At 45.3% G+C, this 20,228-nt stretch overlaps 1 long non-coding RNA gene and 1 other non-coding gene across 7 annotated transcripts in view; both read left to right on the forward strand.

The window, feature by feature from the left end:
* The first annotated feature begins 1,603 nt into the window (after nt 1-1,603).
* The window catches only part of LOC138284576 (uncharacterized), a 77,217-nt gene continuing 58,592 nt past the window's right edge, over nt 1,604-20,228 (forward strand). For 5 of the 6 annotated variants that reach the window (XR_011201423.1, XR_011201418.1, XR_011201422.1 and 2 more), the window contains exons 1-3: nt 1,604-1,689; nt 6,579-6,725; nt 7,280-7,400. This is a non-coding gene — a long non-coding RNA (uncharacterized lncRNA). Of the gene's footprint in view, nt 1,690-3,298; nt 3,429-6,578; nt 6,726-7,279; nt 7,401-20,228 lie in introns of all 6 variants that reach the window. The other variant, XR_011201420.1, reaches the window with a different exon arrangement.
* Nucleotides 6,931-7,055, forward strand: LOC138292314 (small nucleolar RNA SNORA47). Its single transcript, XR_011202650.1, has one exon. It is a non-coding gene; the product is annotated as a small nucleolar RNA SNORA47 (small nucleolar RNA).

Genomic DNA, 20,228 nt, shown 5'->3' on the forward strand with positions numbered 1-20,228 from the left:
TGACGGGTCTGTCACACTCCTCTCTTCTTCTCATTTCTTGTTGTAGCGTCGTGCCACTCTCTCTTCTCTTTTTCCTCCTTGGTGTGGCGTTGTGCCACAGGTCGCATGTTGCGTCACATGGACCTTGCGCTGCACCTCTGCCAGTGCATCTTCCTCTCTGTCCTTGATGTGGCTTTGTGCCACAGGTCGCATGCTGCGTCACATGGACCTATCACTGCTACTTCTCTGGTGCATCTTGCTCGGTTGAAGCCTCTTACAGGCTGAGTCCTGCAGGTAGGACATGATCCGCTCTTCTGGCAGACCTCTCCCAGTCTGGTCCGTTACCGGATCCTCTTGGTGCACCTCTCCCAGGCAGGAGGGTCACCGCTCTCTTCCTCCATCTCTTCACTCGGGGCGTCACTCTTGTGCCTCGAGGCTGCACTGTTGCGGCGCTCACTCCTGCCTCCATCTGCTTTGGCAGGGTCGGTCATTTCTGATGACCTGCTCACTGATGGGCCAACAGTGGCCATCTTCTGTCCTTGTGTGGTCAGCTGACATGGTCTCTTGTCCCGTGCGCTACGTCACGTTCCCGGGTGCTCTCTCCATCTTCGTGGGCTTTGCCCGTGTCATCACGTTCTCTGGTGCAGCTCTGTGCACTCTTGTGACATAGGGGGTCATTCCGACCCCGGCGGGCGCCGCCCGCCGGGTGGAAACCTCCCAAACACCGCACCGCGGTCAAATGACCGCGGCGGTGATCACAACTTTCCCGCTGGGCCGGCGGGCGATCTCAAGCAGATCGCCCGCCGGCCCAGCGGGAAAGCCCCAGCAAAGATGAAGCCGGCTCCGAATGGAGCCGGCAGATTTGCTGGGGTGCGACGGGTGCAGTGGCACCCGTCGCGATTTTCAGTGTCTGCTCTGCAGACACTGAAAATCTTAATGGGGCCCCACGACACCCGTTCCCGCCAGCCTCTTCCTGGCGGTGTAAACCGCCAGGAACAGGCTGGCGGGAAGAGGGTCGGAATCCCCAGCGCCGCCATGGAGGATTCCCTGGGGCAGGGGAAAACCGGCAGGAAACCGCTGGTTCCCCTTTTCTGACCGCGGCTTTACGCCGCGGTCAGAATTGCCCCGGAAGCACCGCCAGCCTGTTGGCGGTGCTTCCTCTGCCCTCTGCCCTGGCGGTTACAAACCGCCAGGGTCAGAATGAGGGCCATAGTCTCTTTTTTTTTTAATCTCTGGGCGTCCTTTGGTAACGCCTGGCATGTCCCTTTCTTGTCCTGCGGTGATGTCCATCGCTGCTGGGGCATGTGGCGTTCTTTCAGTAGTGGCGGCGGATGTCTGCCAGGGGCTGCGCAGGCCATGCGCGTTCTCTTCATGCCTCACGTGGCACTTAAGTCCATTCCTCACCGTTGCAGCTTGGCTGAGACAGCTGCAGTCATCTCCTTCACTGTGCAGCGTCGTCCCCGTCGCTTCCATCTTCTGCGCCGTTTCCGTCCGCAGGCACGCTGTTGGTCTGGAGCAGTCACTTTCTGGAGGTGCTGCTGTAGACTTGCCTTCTTCCATGCTTGTTTTCCTTTTAAACAGAAACAGGCTGCAGTACCTTCCTTTGGCCACTAGATGCCACTGTGGCGCTCCTTTCTAGGTTGAAGACAGTCTTTCTTCCTACTGGTCTCGTTTGTCTAAACAGATGCCGGTGAGGAGAGCATGCTGCAGGTAAGTGCCATTTTCTTGTATTTTCACCTTTCTTTTTGTTTTTTTTAAATATGTACAGCCTCGGGGAAGAAGGGGCAAACAGCACGGAGTGCAGTGAGGGTGAGGGCGGGGGCGGTGCCGGGCATTTTTATTTCTCCACGGGTGCGTGTTAGCACCTGCCCCCTTCCTTTCACCCATTTTCTTGTAGTTTATTGGGGGAGGAGGGGCGCATTCTTTTCTTGGGGACAGGGGCGACTGACCCCGGCATTGCTTGGTGTCGGAACGGCATGCTTCGCGTCGGTGGGGCCACTCCGCGCAAACTGTAGAGTGTTTCCCCCATCAGCTCTCGGTCTCACAGGGCTCCTCCTAACTTTTCCGCCCCTGGGACCCTGTAGTGGCCTGCGGGGCAGTGGGAGGTTTCTCCGCTGCAGGGTGGGCTGCACTGTTTTGCTCGAGGCGGGTGGCCTCAGGGGCCTCACTTGCGCCCTTGCCCGCGCTGGGTGCCCGCCGTCGTGCTGGCAGACGTGGGGGTGCTTTCTCCAGAGGCATTCTTTCCCCCATGCATAGGTGACCAGATTTTAAGGAGCAAAAACCGGGACAGTTCAGACATAAAAGAAGGACTTTACACTCACTTTTATATCTGCCATGTCCCGTTTTTTGTGTAGGTTTGCGACTGTGTGTAATTAGCTACGACTTGACCTTATGCCCTGCACCTCCCCCCCCCCCCCACCTCTGCTGGAAGCAGACAGGGGACTGTGTTGCTCATAAGAGAGTATTTGATTGGTTCAGTGTAGTGTACTGCATAAAAAATCATCTTTTTTTAGCAGGTAAATTAAATTGAGTCCAGGGAAAACTACCTTATTGGCACCAAAACTGCGTAGTAGAGAGACTGAAGCAGTCCGTTCTAGCTGCTGTTAACCATACACAGTCCCAATATGGAACAAGGGTGTGACGTTTGGCCTACTCTTGCAACATCCACCTGCCCGTGCCTAAAAAGATCTTGCCACACTTGAAAACTAATCATTAAGTGAAAAAGAGAGAATGGTGTTCCTGCAATATAATCTAGGCAATACTGCCCAAGAAACATGAACACTGATGAGAAAGTTCATGCACATTTGCTTTAGATGCATTTCTCTGCCCCTCTCGGAATACGTTAAAAATCCTCTGTCCCGTGCACCAAACCAGCAGCATGTCTGCTTAGGCTGGGTCCCAACTTTGAACCACCAGTAATTCTCTAGTGGACCAATCCAAGTTAATGGTAAAAACTCTCCTCAAAACATCTTTGTCCTCCACTCATGCTGTTAGGATGGTGGTTTTTGTTTTGGTGGTCTTCTCACTTTTTTTTTTAATTGTATTTTTTGTAGTCATGTTGTCGAGGTTCTTTCATGATAGGTCGCTCCTATCTTTGACCAGCTCTAACTTCTTTGAAACAGAGTATCAGGTTTTGGTTGGTCTGAGCATTAAAATAGCCAGTGACAAATATTGTGCCACTACCCTAAGTGTTGCCAAACAGTGGTACCTGGTTTAAATTTTTTAATTAGCGTGCTACAGAGGATGGTGTCAAGAGAACCATAGCAGAGACATGAGACATTACATTTATTTTCTTTCTTTATTCTTCCATTTATTGTAGCGCTACTCTGGCCTGTCAGCGCACACTTAGAGGAATAAGTCTGGCATTACAGTAGTGCAGCAGTTAGCCAGCGACTGACCTGGGTTAATGAGGAGAACTTTCGTAACTGGAAGAAGGAGAGAAGGAACAGGTAAGCAGGAAGTGAAAGAGTAGGAGGCGGTAAGGGACTTGTGGGTAGGAGGAGAATGAGGAACTAAGTTAGAAGTGCAGTTTAGGTTGACAAGTCATGAAAGGAGGGACTATTTTGAACTTGATTCTAGCTTTGTTGGGAACTCTGTGTCAGTCTCTTAGAACTGGGGTGGTATGGACATAGCAGCAGTTGCCTACAAGTATGTGAGCAGCAGAGTGGAGGACTGATTTGAGTGGGGAAAGAGAAGCCTTTAGGACTTCTGTGAGACTTGTATGCCCATAACTAATTCACGAGAATATCAGGGTTGGAGCCACAAGGCAAATGTTTGTTGGTGATAGGAAAGGTTTCTGGTTATTTTTTGTTAACTGACAGGAGAGGTTTTCTGTCTGCTTCTGTTGTGTGATGCCTTTAAGACAGATTGGTTAAACGACACCCCCCCCTGATATGTCCGTAGAAAATTTGTGATTGTGTTTGTGTTCGGGGATGAGTTTGGTTTTTATCAAGGTTGAGCGAGAAAGTTAGCTGCCATCTAGTCTTGCAGGTTTTTTTAAGGCGGATTTTGAGGGTGAGAATATTACGGAGAAAGTTAGTTTCTAAATATAACTGTTAATGGCATATTGATGGATTTTAATCATTGATTCCACCAACAGGGCTCTCTCATCAACTCCGTGAGTAAGTTAATGAACAACAGTGAAAGGATGAGTCCTTGAGGGACACCATAGGAGATGTATATTGTCAGAAGAGCGAGGCTAGTCTTACCAACTGCTTCTGGTTAGTGAGGAAGGATAAGAGCCAGTTGAGACCTGTTAGTGGAAGCCTATGAAAGTCACAAGGACCTTCAAGGTGGCTTACTGTGTTGAAGGTTGCTTACAAGTCAAGGCAGGCAGTGTAATATGCTGTGTATATTGTAAAGAATTTTTAGGGGTGGCAGTTTCCTTGCTTTATGTGAATATTCTAGGGTATGAGAGATTTTTGTTGGTTGCGGGGTTTGTAAGTTGTACAGTAATGCATTTTTTAATTACGCTTCCTAGCTAAGGAATCTAATGAGATAAAACTGACAGTGTAATTTAGCCCTGGAAACAGCCTGAAAGTCCATTTTCACTGCATTGACCGTTCAGATCAAGTGCAGAAAAATTGGAACTGGAAACTTAGTGAGGATAGATTTAAACCGCCTAGAAATCTGGACAATACAAGACTTGAAGAAGACAGGCAAACACTTCTTACTGTTTGGAATTATGCTGCATAAGGACTTTAATCTTGTGGTTTTTTTCCGTTCTGTTCAATGACTAGTGTATTCTCAAGTGTAAGGCAAAACTGGGCTCCTGAAGCCACTGGAGAGAAAGAGGACAAGAGGTGCATTTTCAGAGAAGGGGCTGGTATGTCCTGGACATCGGCTGGGCCTTAGCTGAAGAGTGGTTTCTAGAATCTTTCCCTTTTTAGGGTCGAGCCTGCGTTGCATGCGTATCGCAGCAAGACACTTTAGTTATTAGAAAAGGGCTCGGAGCCCTGTCAACGTCACGTCAGTGTGTTTCATTGGTTCGTGGGCTTGCCTAGTAAAATCTGCATGCTTTCCTTAGTGGAAGGCATGCACACGTCATGCCTTTTCCGGTGGCTAGCCCTCCTCGAGCGCAGCGACCAAGTACAGAAAACATGCGAGGCTCGCTGTTTTCTGTCGGATCGTGGACTACTTTTTCTCTATTTTCCTAGCGCGATTTCGCTTAGCAGAAGTCGAGTGCTTTACACAGTTAATTTCACTTTTTCGGGTTACCTACATAAAAGCACTTTTGCCTATAGATGAAAAGTCGGGTTAGGAGTTTACAACGCGATCAGCTCTAACATGAGCAAACGCGAGACCCGTTGCATTGCAAATGCTTGTTAATTTTGGAGGTTCAGACTTGACCAGGTGAGGATATGCAGCATCCTGCGAAGTAGTACTTCAGAGGATTGGGACAAGGTTCAGAAGCTACCCAGTGAATGCCCATTCTAGGTAGGCAGAATTTGTATTTTGGCACAGCTTGTAGATTTTCAGAGTAAAGTTCAAGCCTACTGTGAAACTCTGGGTAGTTTTCCAATCTCATGGAACGCTGGTCAGTTTCGCCTGAATCCTGCTGCGAGCTGTGCCCCCATTGAAGATTCAATAACGTGCCAACTCCCAATGTAAAGCACATGATGGGAAAGGCAGTTTACTGACCTTAGCAACTACACATTTCACGTTTGTTCAAATCTGAGCTTTTTTTTTTTTTTTTTTTTTTGTGCTACAACTTGAGGCTTCAGTACAGCCCTGGTCAATACGCCTTCTTGAGCACTTCTCCGACTCAGTCTTACCTTACTTCTAGATGATTTTGAATTTCATTTGAAAGACTTGAGTCCTGATTTAGAGTTTGGTCTCTGTGTAGGGCATCTGCCAAAAAGCAACAAATGTTCTGGTTTACCCCATGTAGAGTGCATAGATGTCTATACACTTTAAACAGAGCGGAAGGAGTCATCCGCTGCCACCTTTTGGTGGATTTCCCACTTCTTCTAAACTACTAATCAGGTCCAAAGTCAAAATAATGAATTGTTCACTGAGTGGTACCTCTCTCCCCTGCTCCCTTTAGACTTTACCTGACCCACCCTCCATCGAGTCAGCCTCAATATGCCTGGGAACTAGTCACCTATTGTAGTCCCCCATAAACTAATATTGACTTCAGCCCTCCCCTTTGGTCACTTTGTCCATTTTCTTTACAAATCTAACTCCTGATCTCCTTGATTAATTTCTGTTGTTTTATTACTATTTTATTACGTGTTTATTTTTTTATTCTAGATTAGCTTGGGGCTATTGTCTCTTTTGTTTCTCAGCTTTAATGCTTTTTTTGGTGCTGCTAAAGTACTATACGTACACTTGCTCTGAGGAACGCCAGGCACTATGGCCTCAGCTTACTACTTGAGTAGGCCAGGATTTCTCATTGGAACCTGCCTTTGCTGCTTTGCTGTTAGACACTAGATTGTTTAACTTTATGCAGATTTGTCTGTTGATTTCCATTCTTGTTAAACATCCAGTTTGTAGTTGAAAAAAATAAATAAATAACGGAGTTAGCAATAGTAACCGCTGTTTTATCCTAATAGGATACTTAGCAGATCCAACATGTTTTTATTTTTTGTTTTTTTAAGGTGTAAGATCTCGATCAGCAGGCTGTTATGCATGTTCCTAGATAACGTGGTGTATGCACAGAGGATGAGATCTAGGGTTCAAGATGAAGGTCACAGTTTCCAAATACAGCACAAGTATTGGTCACTACATCAGAGTTCACAACAAAGGTATCAACATTGTACATTTATATATTGTCATGTTCTATTTGTCTGTATAAATACATAGGTTCTCTCGTCTGTAAATTATAACCATCTTATCTTGGAAAGTAGAGATGTGAATCAGTTTTATTGGCATCCACAACCTCTCTATAGTTTTCTTAGTAAAAATTCTTCTCAATTCCCTTGTAGGATGGATTTTAAGGCTTTCTGTTTTTGGAGGATTGAGAAGGTAAAGCAGTTCCTTATACTGCTTATTACTGGTTATAACCTCCAAAAGTAAACTGATGCAAAAGCAATGCAGGTTCTCTTCTGCTGATGAGAGAATAAATGCTGCATTTTGCAAATACATTGTTTAAATCTTTAGTAGCTTCAAATGTATTTTCTAGTTTACAATAGACTTGTTTGTTTTATACAGTTGTGAGCAGCCCAATACACTATTTACAATTAAAAACATGTGGAAATGCTTGGCAAGTACCCTGACAAACTTAAAAGGGCTACGCATAGTAGGATTTTAGTTCTTTGTGATCACTAATGTTAAACCATTTTGTTCTTTTGTTTTAAAGGTTGTGATACCTCCCTCCATCATGATTGTTTGTGTGTTTCCTGAGAATTCCGCAAACAATGACCGCTGCTTCACAGTGCAACATGAAAGTGAGATCAATCACCATTCCGTGGCTCACAAGGGTAAATTAACAGAATAATTGTGTTCAGTAAAGAAAAGTGCATAGAAGTGATAGGAAATTAAGTTGGAATCCAGTTCACTTTTGTTCAGCCTAAACCCAAAGGAGTAAAGCGGTACTCCGATTCTGAACTGCAAGCGATATATTAATACCAATGCGAATTGCTCTGCTGCATTTAATATAGTAAAACCCAGTATGTGTGTGTTTAAGCAATGAATGTAGGATTCCAATTGTAAATTTGTTTCTTAAATTGCAATAGGCTCTCACCGCAGACACCCATATAACCTCTGGGTCTGCTCAGGACCTCAGTCATGCCTTCCTTACTAACCGGTACACAAACCATTGCTGCAGCAGCTTTGCAAGGTTGTTCAGATATGTACAACTGAACTTCAGTCTTACATGGCCATTTTATGCACAAGTGATCACAGAACCCATTTTGATTTGTTTTTTCTCTTGCTAATGGATAGCTAAGATTAGTGAAACATACATATACAAATATTCTTCCTGCATGGAAGGGGGTGAGGGGCTTAAAGAGTGAAAGAAAGGCTTATTAAAAAAAGTAGTAGGCATGGCATAGACATAAAAGAAAAATATATCTCTAGCCCTTCTGATGTGTTGCAGCAATATTGAGAGTTCCCTTGTGCACACTGTCACATTGTTTGAACGTCTTGACCCTATTTGGTGCGGGTAAATCCCTAGAGATCCAGTAGCAGTGCAACAGGCCATCTTTTTAGGCTGAAATACACAGATTTTGTCTAATCAAATGCTATGCTGAAGGTACCCAAAGTGTATAAGGGCAGAGCCAAAGTCCCCCTCTCAGTACTGTTTTTTTACATCTGTTTGTCAGTTGCTCACATAATTTAGGGATGCTGACCGTTTTGCTGTCAAGCTAAACATAAAAACAAATGTTTATCTCAGAAAAGATGAAGGGTAAAATTCATGATCTGGAAGAGATACGTTTTTCTAGTTTGTCTCTGGAATCGTAATTTAAAATCACAACTTATGGTTGGATTTTAAATTGTAATTCTCATAATGTCTCTTACAGAAAGTTGGCATTTTCTTACTTTAGCCATTTGGTGTCTGCTTCATGCTGCCTGTCTCTGATCACTGGCATGGGCGACGCATTCCTCTCTTTTACCCAATACATCTCAATTGCTAGAGGCCTCCAAATTGAGAACATTACACATGCAAGGCTTATTGTCCTCGTTCTTGTCAGCTGCATGGATTTAGCAGACAGGCTACTGCTTCTTCAGCACAACCATCTTTAGTTGTCCCATTGCCTTTTTGGTGGCTGGTGATTGGACCTGCTACGAGGTGTACTCATCTGTCTGAGCAGGAAGAGAATTACTAACACGCTTCTGAAGAATGTATGATGGAACAACTAACACGAGAACCACGCATGCCTGAACAACGCAGTCGGAACAACAACTGCGTTGTTTCCACACATGCCTTTACAGCGACTTTTCATTATAAAAGCATGTCTAGTTAAGGCATGTGTGGAACGGCATGAGTGGTTCTAGCATGCCATACCCCCACCCACCCTAAAAACATAACTACCTAACCCCGCCCCTTAAAACACAAGTACCCTGACCCCCCTACGTGCCCTCAAAACACAACCCGAGCCCCCCACCAGCCCTAAAAACATAACTACCCTGAGTCTCCACATCTTTAAAAAAAAAAAAAAAAGTGGCACCACTTGCCCTAAAAAAATTACTACCCCCACCACCCACCCTAAAAACATAACTACCACACTGTCCCTAAAAACATAACTATCCTGACCCCCCCACCACCTGCGCTAAAAACATAACTACTCCGACCCCTGCCTCTTAAAAACAAAAATGGTACCACCCGCCCTAAAAACATGACCCGCCCTAACATGGCCCCCCACCACCTGCCCTAAAAACAAAACTACCCCTCCCTCACCCGTCCTAAAAACACTACTATCCTGACCCCCCTCACCCACCTGCCCTAAGAAACATAGCCACCCGGCCCTTAAAAAGAAAAGGCATCACCGCCCTAAAAACATAACTGCCCTAACAACTTAACTACCTGACCCCTGCCCAAAAAAACACTACTACCCCGTCCCCCCACCTGCCCTTAAAAAAAAAAAAAAACTATCCCGACCCACCCCCACCAACTGCCCATAAACATAACTATTCCGCCCCTTCCCTGTAAAAAAAAAATTGCGCTACCCGCCCTAAAAATGTAACTACAGCAACTGCCCTAAAAACACAAGTATCCCGACCCCCCCACCACCTGCCCTAAAAACATAACTATTCCAACTCCTGCCCATGAAATAAAAAAAAAATGCACCACCCGCCCTAAAAACACAAGTATCCCAACCCCCCTACCACCACCCGCCTTAAAAACATAACTACCCCGCCCCCACCCGTCCTAAAAACACAAGTGCCCTGACCCACCACCTGCCCTAAAACACTACTACCCCAACCCCCCACCTGCCCTAAAAACATAACTACCACGCCTCATTAAAAAAAATGGCCCAACTCCCCCAGCCCCACTTACCTGGCGCGTCCTCTCCCAATGCACTCTCCCTTTTTCTGTGCCTTAACCACGCATGTGCGTTGTTCAGCACATGCGTGGTTAAGGCAGAGAAGACACCCTGTGTTCCGGCAAGCATTGTTCCGCTTGCGATGTAAATGACATCCTTGCTCCGGGCGTTTCCCGTCTCTGAAATTTGTAATAGACTTCGAAATGTATGCCACACAGCAGCTGCCAGAGTTTCTGACAATGCCTGTGTAGTGTCTTCACCAGCCCTGAAGCATGCAAATAGATTGCGCTACACACAGGAGCTGTGGTTGAGCAAGTCTTTATTCTCCAACATCCATTCATACACTGCGCTTTACGTCATATTTCCCAGAACCACACCCTTACTCCTCTCCTGCATAGGTTGTAGTTCCTGTTCAGAGTTCGCCCACAACAAGGGTCCTAGTGCGTATAGTAACAATATGCTAAATCTTCCCATTTGTTAAATTAAAGGTGGCAGGCATCATTTGGAATCACATCTCCTCAGTCTGCAAGGAGCCCACACTTGTCTGCTGGCTCGGGTGATCAAGATCCACCTGTATCAGGCAGCAGTGACACAGACTCAGAAGCTGGACCTCCGGGTGAGGTCGCCTCCACTGTAGCTGCAGGAGCTAGTGAGTGTTGAGGTTGGTGTTTAAAGTGTGATGTGTCCAAAGTGATGGACTTCCCAGGACGATGTGCTGTCACCATGTGCCACTTGCACGCCACCACCTGTAACAAGTCAGTGGCAAAAGGGGTGCCAGTCTTTCATTTCTGTTGCTGCTTTACCAGTACCTAGTCTCCTGTGTCAAAGACTGTTTCCTGGGCGTGTTGTCGCTAATCAGCATATGCTTTCATTTTGCTCTTATGAGTAACGTTGGTGTCAAGGAGTTTGTCAACATTCACTGGTCGATCTGATGTCCATTGAGGTAGTTTTGCTCTGATGGCTCTCCCAAGCAGGGTTCTCACATAGCTGGGCTCTCACCAATTGTAGAGTAGAGGAGTTGATCGATAGGCCCGGAGGGTCGGTCACATAGAGTGGCTCAAATCGATTTCATCCATGGGCACTCGTTGAATTACCCTCTTGACGATGCCTAAAAACCTTTCAACAACATTATACGCTTGCGGCCATGGGGTATACTCTTGGTGTTTGACGTTGAGTCACACAAGAAACTCTTTGCTGTTTAAGGATGAGCCATTCTCAGATTTGGGGCTACCCAAATTAAAGATACCATCAAGCCTTTCTATGAATGTATCATCAGTTATCGAGGACAGTGTTTCCACCAAAGGAAAACAGGAATATTCATCTGACTACCATGAGATGCTGTCCATCTCATAATGGTCCTAAGAAGTCTGCTGCGCCTCTCTCCCAGGCGGGAGTAGGACGTTCAGACATAGTCACTGGGTGTTGCGTCACCTTGGGGAGACAGGCAAATGCAGATGTGGCATGCTTTCAGTTCCTTTTCTACTTGCTCTTCTTGTCAAAGGAACAACATGCTGTCTCAAAGCTCTTTAGGTGGCTAAAATGCTATGATGTCTTTCGTGGGCTAACTGGATGACACGTTGCCTTAGTTTCCTGGATTGGCAATTCTCAAGCCTCTCAGTATTATGCCTTCTCGTGTGTCAGCCAGCTCATGCTATACGTTTTAAACTTTTGGAATTCAGTATCATCAGCCAAAGGCTGTGCGCGTCATCCATGACACTCTCAATTACTTCTTTGACAATAGTCACGGCTTGGTCTGTGTGGTGGCAGCAATGATTTGGTCCACAGATAGAGCTGCTGGTGTGCTGGCCCCAACAAAAATAGTGAGCAACGTCTAGTGTTCCGTGATGACATAAATCATTTCCCATAGAGGAAATGTTCACAGGCCCAAACCACAGCCAGACTGTCCTCTGGCTGAGAGTAGGCATGTTGTTTTTCATACAGCCTTCGACTGGCATAGGCCACAATGTGTCTTTGAGCATTCAGATGGCCGTTGTGTTGAGCAAGGATTGCCTCCGGCCCCACTGGGCTCGCATCTACGGTGACTTCGGTATGAAGCTTGGGGTCAAAGTAGGCCATTGCAGTTGCATTCTCAAGTGCATGTTTTATGTGTTTTTGAAACTGATCGCCTTCTGGAGACCACTTAAAAGGAACGTTCTGCTTTGTCAAGTCTCTCAATGGGGCAGTCACTGTGGCAAAATTGCAGATGTATCTTGAGCAGTTACTGTCCATGCCTTGAATGGATCTCAGCATGGTAAGGGGTGGGGATGAAGCAGATGACTTTGCTTGCACCTTGTCTGGATCTGGCGTTGCTGCAGCACCACGGAATCCTAGCTATTTATACTGAATATTGGATTCTGCGCTAGAGGTCGGTGGATTGAAGCGACATAGGTTTGAGGGGATGTCATCAATGAGTAATGTGAACATCAACAATAATAGACCTATTCAAGATATTTAACCTCAAACTATAACCACACTAATTTATTATGAAGAATTAGAAAATTTATTTCCCTAGATTATCAATGCCAATGTCACAAAAATAACTCGAACACAAATGGTAAGCATACAGAATTAATAATGGTTGATTAGAACGTCATATATATCTCAATTTAATTAAAACAATCAAACAATCTATCTCCAAAAGTAATACAGTTATTAATAATAGAACTGGTAATAATGGCAAAGTATACATTAGTACAACACTCAAAAGATGTCAATATAAAACCATGAGCACTCTGAATTATTACCCTCGCTAACCACAAATTAGCATTAAGTGTTGTGCTTCATGTAAAAAGAATTTAGTAACACTAATTTTGAAAAACTCTTCAACTCGGGTTATCAAAATTATTATTAATATGCAGCAATCAATTTATAAGTTGCAGCTGGTACCTGGAAAGCAAAAGAAACACACATAGCATTACAATGACCTACATTACCGAATCCGATAGTAACAAGTAGTCTACTTCAGCAAGGGGACACCATTAGATATGTCTTCAGAAAATCAGGCCTAACGACACCTTAACTCACACTGCTAATACGACTCGAACCATCAGCTCGTCTTTCTCTCGTCTCATCATCTAATCATCTGCCTCATCCTCTCTCATCTCTGACTAAAGGAGAATCCTACTCCAGTTGTTATACTAATCTCTAAAAAGCTTATGATTGGTCAATTCATGGGGTAGTTACGCTTTTAGCCAATCGAAAACTAAATTGATAACCTAAAATACGACAATACTACATAAATTAGAACATTCTCTCAACAGTATCTTTTCCTCTTCCGTCTCGTCTGTAGCTCCATTGTTCATCTCGTCCAAACTTTTCTTTGCAGGAAGAAACTTTTACCGTAACAAACTCCATTTCCATCCTCGAGGAAAAAATCACGTATTAGTAACATTCTCAAACAATAGAACACTCAGCTTAAGCAATGTTCAGTTAAAATATAACCTTGTAAGACATAATGCAGCAACCCGCTAGGGGTAGCTGTGGACATATCTATTAAAACACTGCATGCACATTTATGTAAGCATTGAATTATGGAAAAATACAACAACATTCAGTTAGAATTTTGCTCAGTTAGGAACAGAAAAATGAACTGTGGTGACCATTTTCAAAAGGCTCCCATTTTACACGTTAATTCATTATGCGTTTAGTATACCAAAGTCATTAGTAAACATATTAGAAAATTCACACACTCACAGTGTAATTTCCCTCATCAGAGAACATGTGCCCAAAAACCTGTTTTGGTATTGTGAAATTCACATTCTGCTGCATTTAAAGTGAGACCTGCATCAGCCAGTGTAGGAAGTTGGCTCTGTATGCACTATTTCAAAGTAAGGAATAGTATGCACAGAGTCCAAGGGTTCCCCCAAATAAATTGTACAGCCCATCATAATCACTTACACCACTGCCTTGAATCCAACCATCTAGTGTTTTTACTGAGTAGTCTACAAAGTCAACCCAGGTCTGGCTCGAGGATTTTTGAGCCCCCCTGAATCTAATCCTATACTCCTCAGTGGAGAATCCAAAGCCCTCAATCAGGGTACCCTTCATGAGGTCATAAGATTCTGCATCTTTTCCAGAGAGTGTGAGGAGTCTATCCCTACACTTTCCTGTGAACATTTCCCAAAGGAGAGCACCCCAGTGAGATTTGTTCACTTTTCTGGTTACACAAGCCCTCTCAAAAGCTGTGAACCATTTGGTGATGTCATCACCATCTTCATATTTTGTTACAATCCCTTTGGGGATTTTCAACATGTCAGGAGAATCTCTGACCCTATTTATGTTGCTGCCACCATTGAGGGGTCCTAGGCCCATCTCTTGTCTTTCCCTTTCTATGGCTAGGATCTGTCTTTCCAAAGCCAATCTTTTGGCCATCCTGGCTAACTGGATGTCCTCTTCACTGGAGTTATCCTCAGTGATTTCAGAGGTGCTGGTCCCTCCTGTGAGGGAGCCAGCATCTCTGACTATTATTGTTGGAGTCAGGGCTTGAGAAGCCCTGTTCTCCCTAGATAGGACTGGTGGGGGGGAATCACCCTCCAAGTCACTATCATCATCCTCTGTGTTGCCATCCACAGAGGGGTTGGCTCTATCATACTCTGCCAACAGCTCCTGGAGCTGTAGTTTGGTAGGTCTGGAGCCCATTGTTATTTTTCTTATTGTACAGAGTGACCTTAGCTCTTTCATCTGGAGATGGAGGTAAGGTGTGGTGTCGAGTTCCACCACATTCATATCTGTACTAGACATTATTATTGGAATACTTTTTAAGAAACTAAAACTAGTTCTAGAATCTAATTCAAACTTTTAACAAACTTTTAAACTCTAAAAGAAATGCTAACAGGGACTAACACAAGGCCCTAGCAGGACTTTAAAGAATTTAGAAAAATTTCAAATTGCAAAAATCTATTTCTAATGACAATTTTTGGAATTTGTCGTGTGATCAGGTATTGGCTGAGTAGTCCAGCAAATGCAAAGTCTTGTACACCACCGCTGATCCACCAATGTAGGAAGTTGGCTCTGTATGCACTATTTCAAAGTAAGGAATAGTATGCACAGAGTCCAAGGGTTCCCCTTAGAGGTAAGATAGTGGCAAAAAGAGATAATACTAATGCTCTATTTTGTGGTAGTGTGGTCGAGCAGTAGGCTTATCTAAGGAGTAGTGTTAAGCATTTGTTGTACATACACATAGACAATAAATGAGGTACACACACTCGGAGACAAATCCAGCCAATAGGTTTTGTTATAGAAAAATATATTTTCTTAGTTTATTTTAAGAACCACAGGTTCAAATTTTACATGTAATAGCTCTTTTGAAAGGTATTGCAGGTAAGTACTCTAGGAACTTTGAATCATTACTTTAGCATGTATACTTTTTACATAAAACACAATAAGCTGTTTTAAAAGTGGACACAGTGCAATTTTCACAGTTCCTGGGGGAGGTAAGTTATTGTTAGTTTTCACAGGTAAGTAAGTCACTTACAGGTTTCAGTTTTTGGTCCAAGGTAGCCCACCGTTGGGGGTTCAGAGCAACCCCAAAGTTATCACACCAGCAGCTCAGGGCGGTCAGGTGCAAAGGTCAAAGAGGTGCCCAAAACACATAGGCTATAATGGAGAGAAGGGGGTGCCCCGGTTCCAGTCTGCCAGCAGGTAAGTACCCGCGTCTTTGGAGGGCAGACCGGGGGGGACACAAGTCCACACAGAAAGTACACCCTCAGCAGCGCGGGGGCGGCCGGGTGCAGTGTGCAAACAAGCGTCGGGTTTCCTTTAGTTTTCAATGGGAGACTAAGGGGTCTCTTAAGCGATGCAGGCAGGCAAGGGGGGGGCTCCTCGGGGTAGCCACCACCTGGGCAAGGGAGAGGGCCTCCTGGGGGTCACTCCTGCACAGAAGTTCCGTTTCTTTAGGGGCTGGGGGCTGCGGGTGCAGGGTCTTTCCCAGCCGTCGGGAAATGGAGTTCAGACAGTCACGGTCAGGGGGAGCCTGGGGATTCCCTCTGCAGGCGTCGCTGTGGGGGCTCAGGAGGGACAACTTTGGTTACTCACAGTTGTAGAGTCGCCGGAGGGTCCTCCCTGAGTTGGTTGTTCTCCACCAGTCGAGTCGGGGTCGCCGGGTGCAGTGTTGCAAGTCTCACGCTTCTTGCGGGGAGTTGCAGGGGTCTTTAAATCTGCTCCTTGTAACAAAGTTGCAGTTCTTTTGGAGCAGTGCCGCTGTCCTCGGGAGTTTCTTGTCTTTTTCGAAGCAGGGCAGTCCTCAGAGGATTCAGAGGTCGCTGGTCCCTTTGGAAAGCGTCGCTGGAGCAGGGTTCTTTGGAAGGCAGGAGACAGGCCGGTAAGTCTGGGGCCAAGGCAGTTGGTGTCTTCTGTTCTTCCTCTGCAGGGGTTTTTCAGCTCAGCAGTCCTTCTTCTTGTTAGTTGCAGGAATCTAAATCTTTAGGTTCAGGGAAGCCCTTAAATACTCAATTTAAGGGCGTGTTTAGGTCTGGGGGGTTAGTAGCCAATGGCTACTAGCCCTGAGGGTGGGTACACCCTCTTTGTGTCTCCTCCCAAGGGGAGGGGGTCACATCCCTAATCCTATTGGGGGGAATCCTCCATCTGCAAGATGGAGGATTTCTAAAAGTTAGTCACCTCAGCTCAGGACACCTTAGGGGCTGTCCTGACTGGCCAGTGACTCCTCCTTGTTATTCTCATTATTTTCTCCGGCCTTGCCGCCAAAAGTGGGGGCCGGGGCCGGAGGGGGCGGGCAACTCCACTAGCTGGAGTGTCCTGCGGTGCTGTGACAAAGGGGTGAGCCTTTGAGGCTCACCGCCAGGTGTTACAGCTCCTGCCTGGGGGAGATGTTAGCATCTCCACCCAGTGCAGGCTTTGTTACTGGCCTCAGAGTGACAAAGGCACTCTCCCCATGGGGCCAGCAACATGTCTCTAGTGTGGCAGGCTGCTGGAACCAGTCAGCCTACACAGATAGTCGGTTAGGTTTCAGGGGGCACCTCTAAGGTGCCCTCTGTGGTGTATTTTACAATAAAATGTACACTGGCATCAGTGTGCATTTATTGTGCTGAGAAGTTTGATACCAAACTTCCCAGTTTTCAGTGTAGCCATTATGGTGCTGTGGAGTTCGTGTTTGACAGACTCCCAGACCATATACTCTTATGGCTACCCTGCACTTACAATGTCTAAGGTTATCCTTAGACACTGTAGGGGCACAGTGCTCATGCACTGGTGCCCTCACCTATGGTATAGTGCACCCTGCCTTAGGGTTGTAAGGCCTGCTAGAGGGGTGTCTTACCTATACTGCATAGGCAGTGAGAGGCTGGCATGGCACCCTGAGGGGAGTGCCATGTCGACTTACTCATTTTGTTCTCACTAGCACACACAAGCTGGTAAGCAGTGTGTCTGTGCTGAGTGAGGGGTCTCTAGGGTGGCATAATACATGCTGCAACCCTTAGAGACCTTCCCTGGCATCAGGGCCCTTGGTACCAGGGGTACCAGTTACACGGGACTTATCTGGGTGCCAGGGTGTGCCAATTGTGGAATCAAAAGTACAGGTTAGGGAAAGAACACTGGTGCTGGGGCCTGGTTAGCAGGCCTCAGCACACTTTCAATTCAAAACATAGCATCAGCAAAGGCAAAAAGTCAGGGGGTAACCATGCCAAGGAGGCATTTCCTTACAGCAAGTAACTGTCACGATTGGATGAGGGCTTTGTTGTGTTCTTTCTGGGCTCTCCCAAAGACCAGTATGTTGTCACGGTAATTAGCATGTGCAACAGGTTGGATTTACTCTGCGAATAACATCCTGAAATATCTCAGCAGCTGAAGATTCTCCAAAACGGAGTCTCTTGTATCTGCACAAACCAACATGAGTAGAAAAAGTGGTAATATAATCTGCAGTTCTCTTATAACTCGAGTTGGTGCTACCCTCTGTTTAGGTCAAGACAGAAAAAACCTTTAGCTCCATTCAGTTGCATGATCATATCTGCTATATGGTGACCAGGGTGTCTTTTGTTTCCCTCTCATTAGCTCTGTTTAGTTGGTGCATATCAACACAAATGTGCACTGCTCCACTACTGTCCCTTTTTGGCACATCTACTATGCTGGAAACCCATGGCGTGGAGCCTGTGGAACGTTCAATGATGTCATGTTTCAAAAGTGTTGCCAATGTTTTCTCTTTCATGCAGATGAAAAGCAACTCTGTGGTGCCGTTGGACGACCCGAAGAACATCTTCATTGATATAAAGTTGAACTTTCATTTTCTTGAGTTTTCCCAAACACGAAACAGGAGGTTATTCAGTTGATATGGCAAAACTCAGTAGACCTGCACTAGATGAGGTTCCTTGTAGGACATGAATGGTGGCTAGTACTGATATTGTTTTGTGTTGCATTGCTGCTGTGAACGATTCATGGTTTTATAGCGGTTTAGAAGCTGGTGCATACCTTCGTGTCTGAAGGAGTGAGGCATGGCAAGAAACTGTTGATTTTTTTTTTACACTGGCATATTAATTGACACCCCACTGTCTGATGAAAAATATGAGGGTGAGGTTATTCTGGGACATTGTCCAAAAGAAGTTTTGCGCTTTATTTGGTGAGTTGTTTTTGAACTTTCGTCGTCTTCACAGGCAGCTAATCCCAAATGGGCACGCCATCTTTTGGTGAACACCATTAGCACATACCCATCGTCTTATGTTGGAGAACCTTTTGTACGACAAACCTGACAACAATTGATTTTGCTTGGTCTCAGTGGCTCTCTCGACATGCGCCTTTTAAAGAATCTGAAAGGTAGCCATCATTGATTCTGAGGCGCGTGACTTAATCACCGGTAAAGTCACAGAACTTGCAATGTTTAATATGTGCGTCAAGTCTTTCAACAAACTCATCTATTGTTTCACCAGTATGTTGTCATCCTTTGTTGACGATATAACTTTCATAATCAACATTTGGCATGGGATTGAACTCTGCTTGTAACGCCTCTTTCACTTTTGGCATGGGGTTACATCAGTCTGTTAAACTTTCTTTAGCACTTCTTTCACTCAATCATCTTCTTCCTCTAGCACATCATCTATGGTCATCAAATGTTTCAATTCATGCAGTCGACCTGGCACAAATGTTCTGTTTCTTGGATGTATTGAACGGTGGTGGTGGCTTCAAGAACATGGCTGCATTGTATTTCGTGCTCCCTTATGCCGCCATTGTGTTAGCATGTGTCGTTCAACTGATTTTGCTGTGCAGGGTGATTCCAGCAACCTCTGCAAGCATCAGCTACTTGCAGAGGCCTATGGCCTGACTGTGATTATGCTCTTTTTGTTTCTTGTTCCTTGCTTGTTGACATTATGTTTTTTTTCTTGCTTAGTCTAAATAGTTGCTCTATGTTCAGGGTGCAGCATCTTTTGCCAACAACTTCAGCGGTATTGGCAGGTGTTTTTAATATGCTCCTCTGCAGGTCCTTCGATTGCTTTTGCGGCTGTGTATGGGCTGGAGCAGTCTTTTAACTCCACGTGTGCAAGCCACAAACTGCTTTGCATCGATTATGGGTGCACGCCAAGCACAAGCAGTTTGCTGTACCATTGCAAACTCTCAGGGGGAGCAGTCTTGTTGTCCACAGGCACGTAATCCCCTACTCATTGCATGTTATAGTGTTTTCCCCAGCCCTGGTGCATGCAGATAGATTACGCCACACACTGTAGCTGAGCATGTCTTTATTCTCCAGCATCCATTCACTACTGCACATTACATCATACTTCTCAGAACCACACCCTGACACTTCCCACGCATATCGCGTAGTTCCTGTTCTTAAGCCACCCAGAACTACAAGGGTCCTAGTGCGTATAGCCTGTATTAATGGGCACATGTCAGTCAGTAAACAGTACGGTGTAAATTTTTTCTCAAAAGTCTGTCTGTCTAAATACCACACTGTCTTGATGATTCTGGTTTCGTCCTCTTCAGACCTTTTATCTGTAATGTCTTTTTCAGTGGTATCGTCATCATGCTAATTGATAGTTTGAAGCCTTTGAAATTCTGGCTCTTTTGGGCAACTGCTGGTGGCAAATATGAATATGTTCTGATGGCCTCTACTCTGGAAGATACGCCTTATCACCCTCCAAATAAACACCCAGGCTCCATGAATTTTTATTTCACCTGAGCTGCACTAAGTTACCCTAAAATGATTACGCAAAGAAAACCTGTCTAGTCTCCTTCTGCTTCTATCCTAAATAATGCAAATAACAATTCGTCTCCTCCTGCCTACCAAGCACAACCATTACCAGTTTACCACTTTTAAATGCTCAAAATAGGTGGCTTCAGAACTCAAACATCTTTCTCTTGTTCGTTAATAGTTTTGAGACC

This window comes from Pleurodeles waltl, chromosome 1_1 (genome assembly GCF_031143425.1).
Source record: "Pleurodeles waltl isolate 20211129_DDA chromosome 1_1, aPleWal1.hap1.20221129, whole genome shotgun sequence".
NCBI lineage: Eukaryota > Metazoa > Chordata > Amphibia > Caudata > Salamandridae > Pleurodeles > Pleurodeles waltl.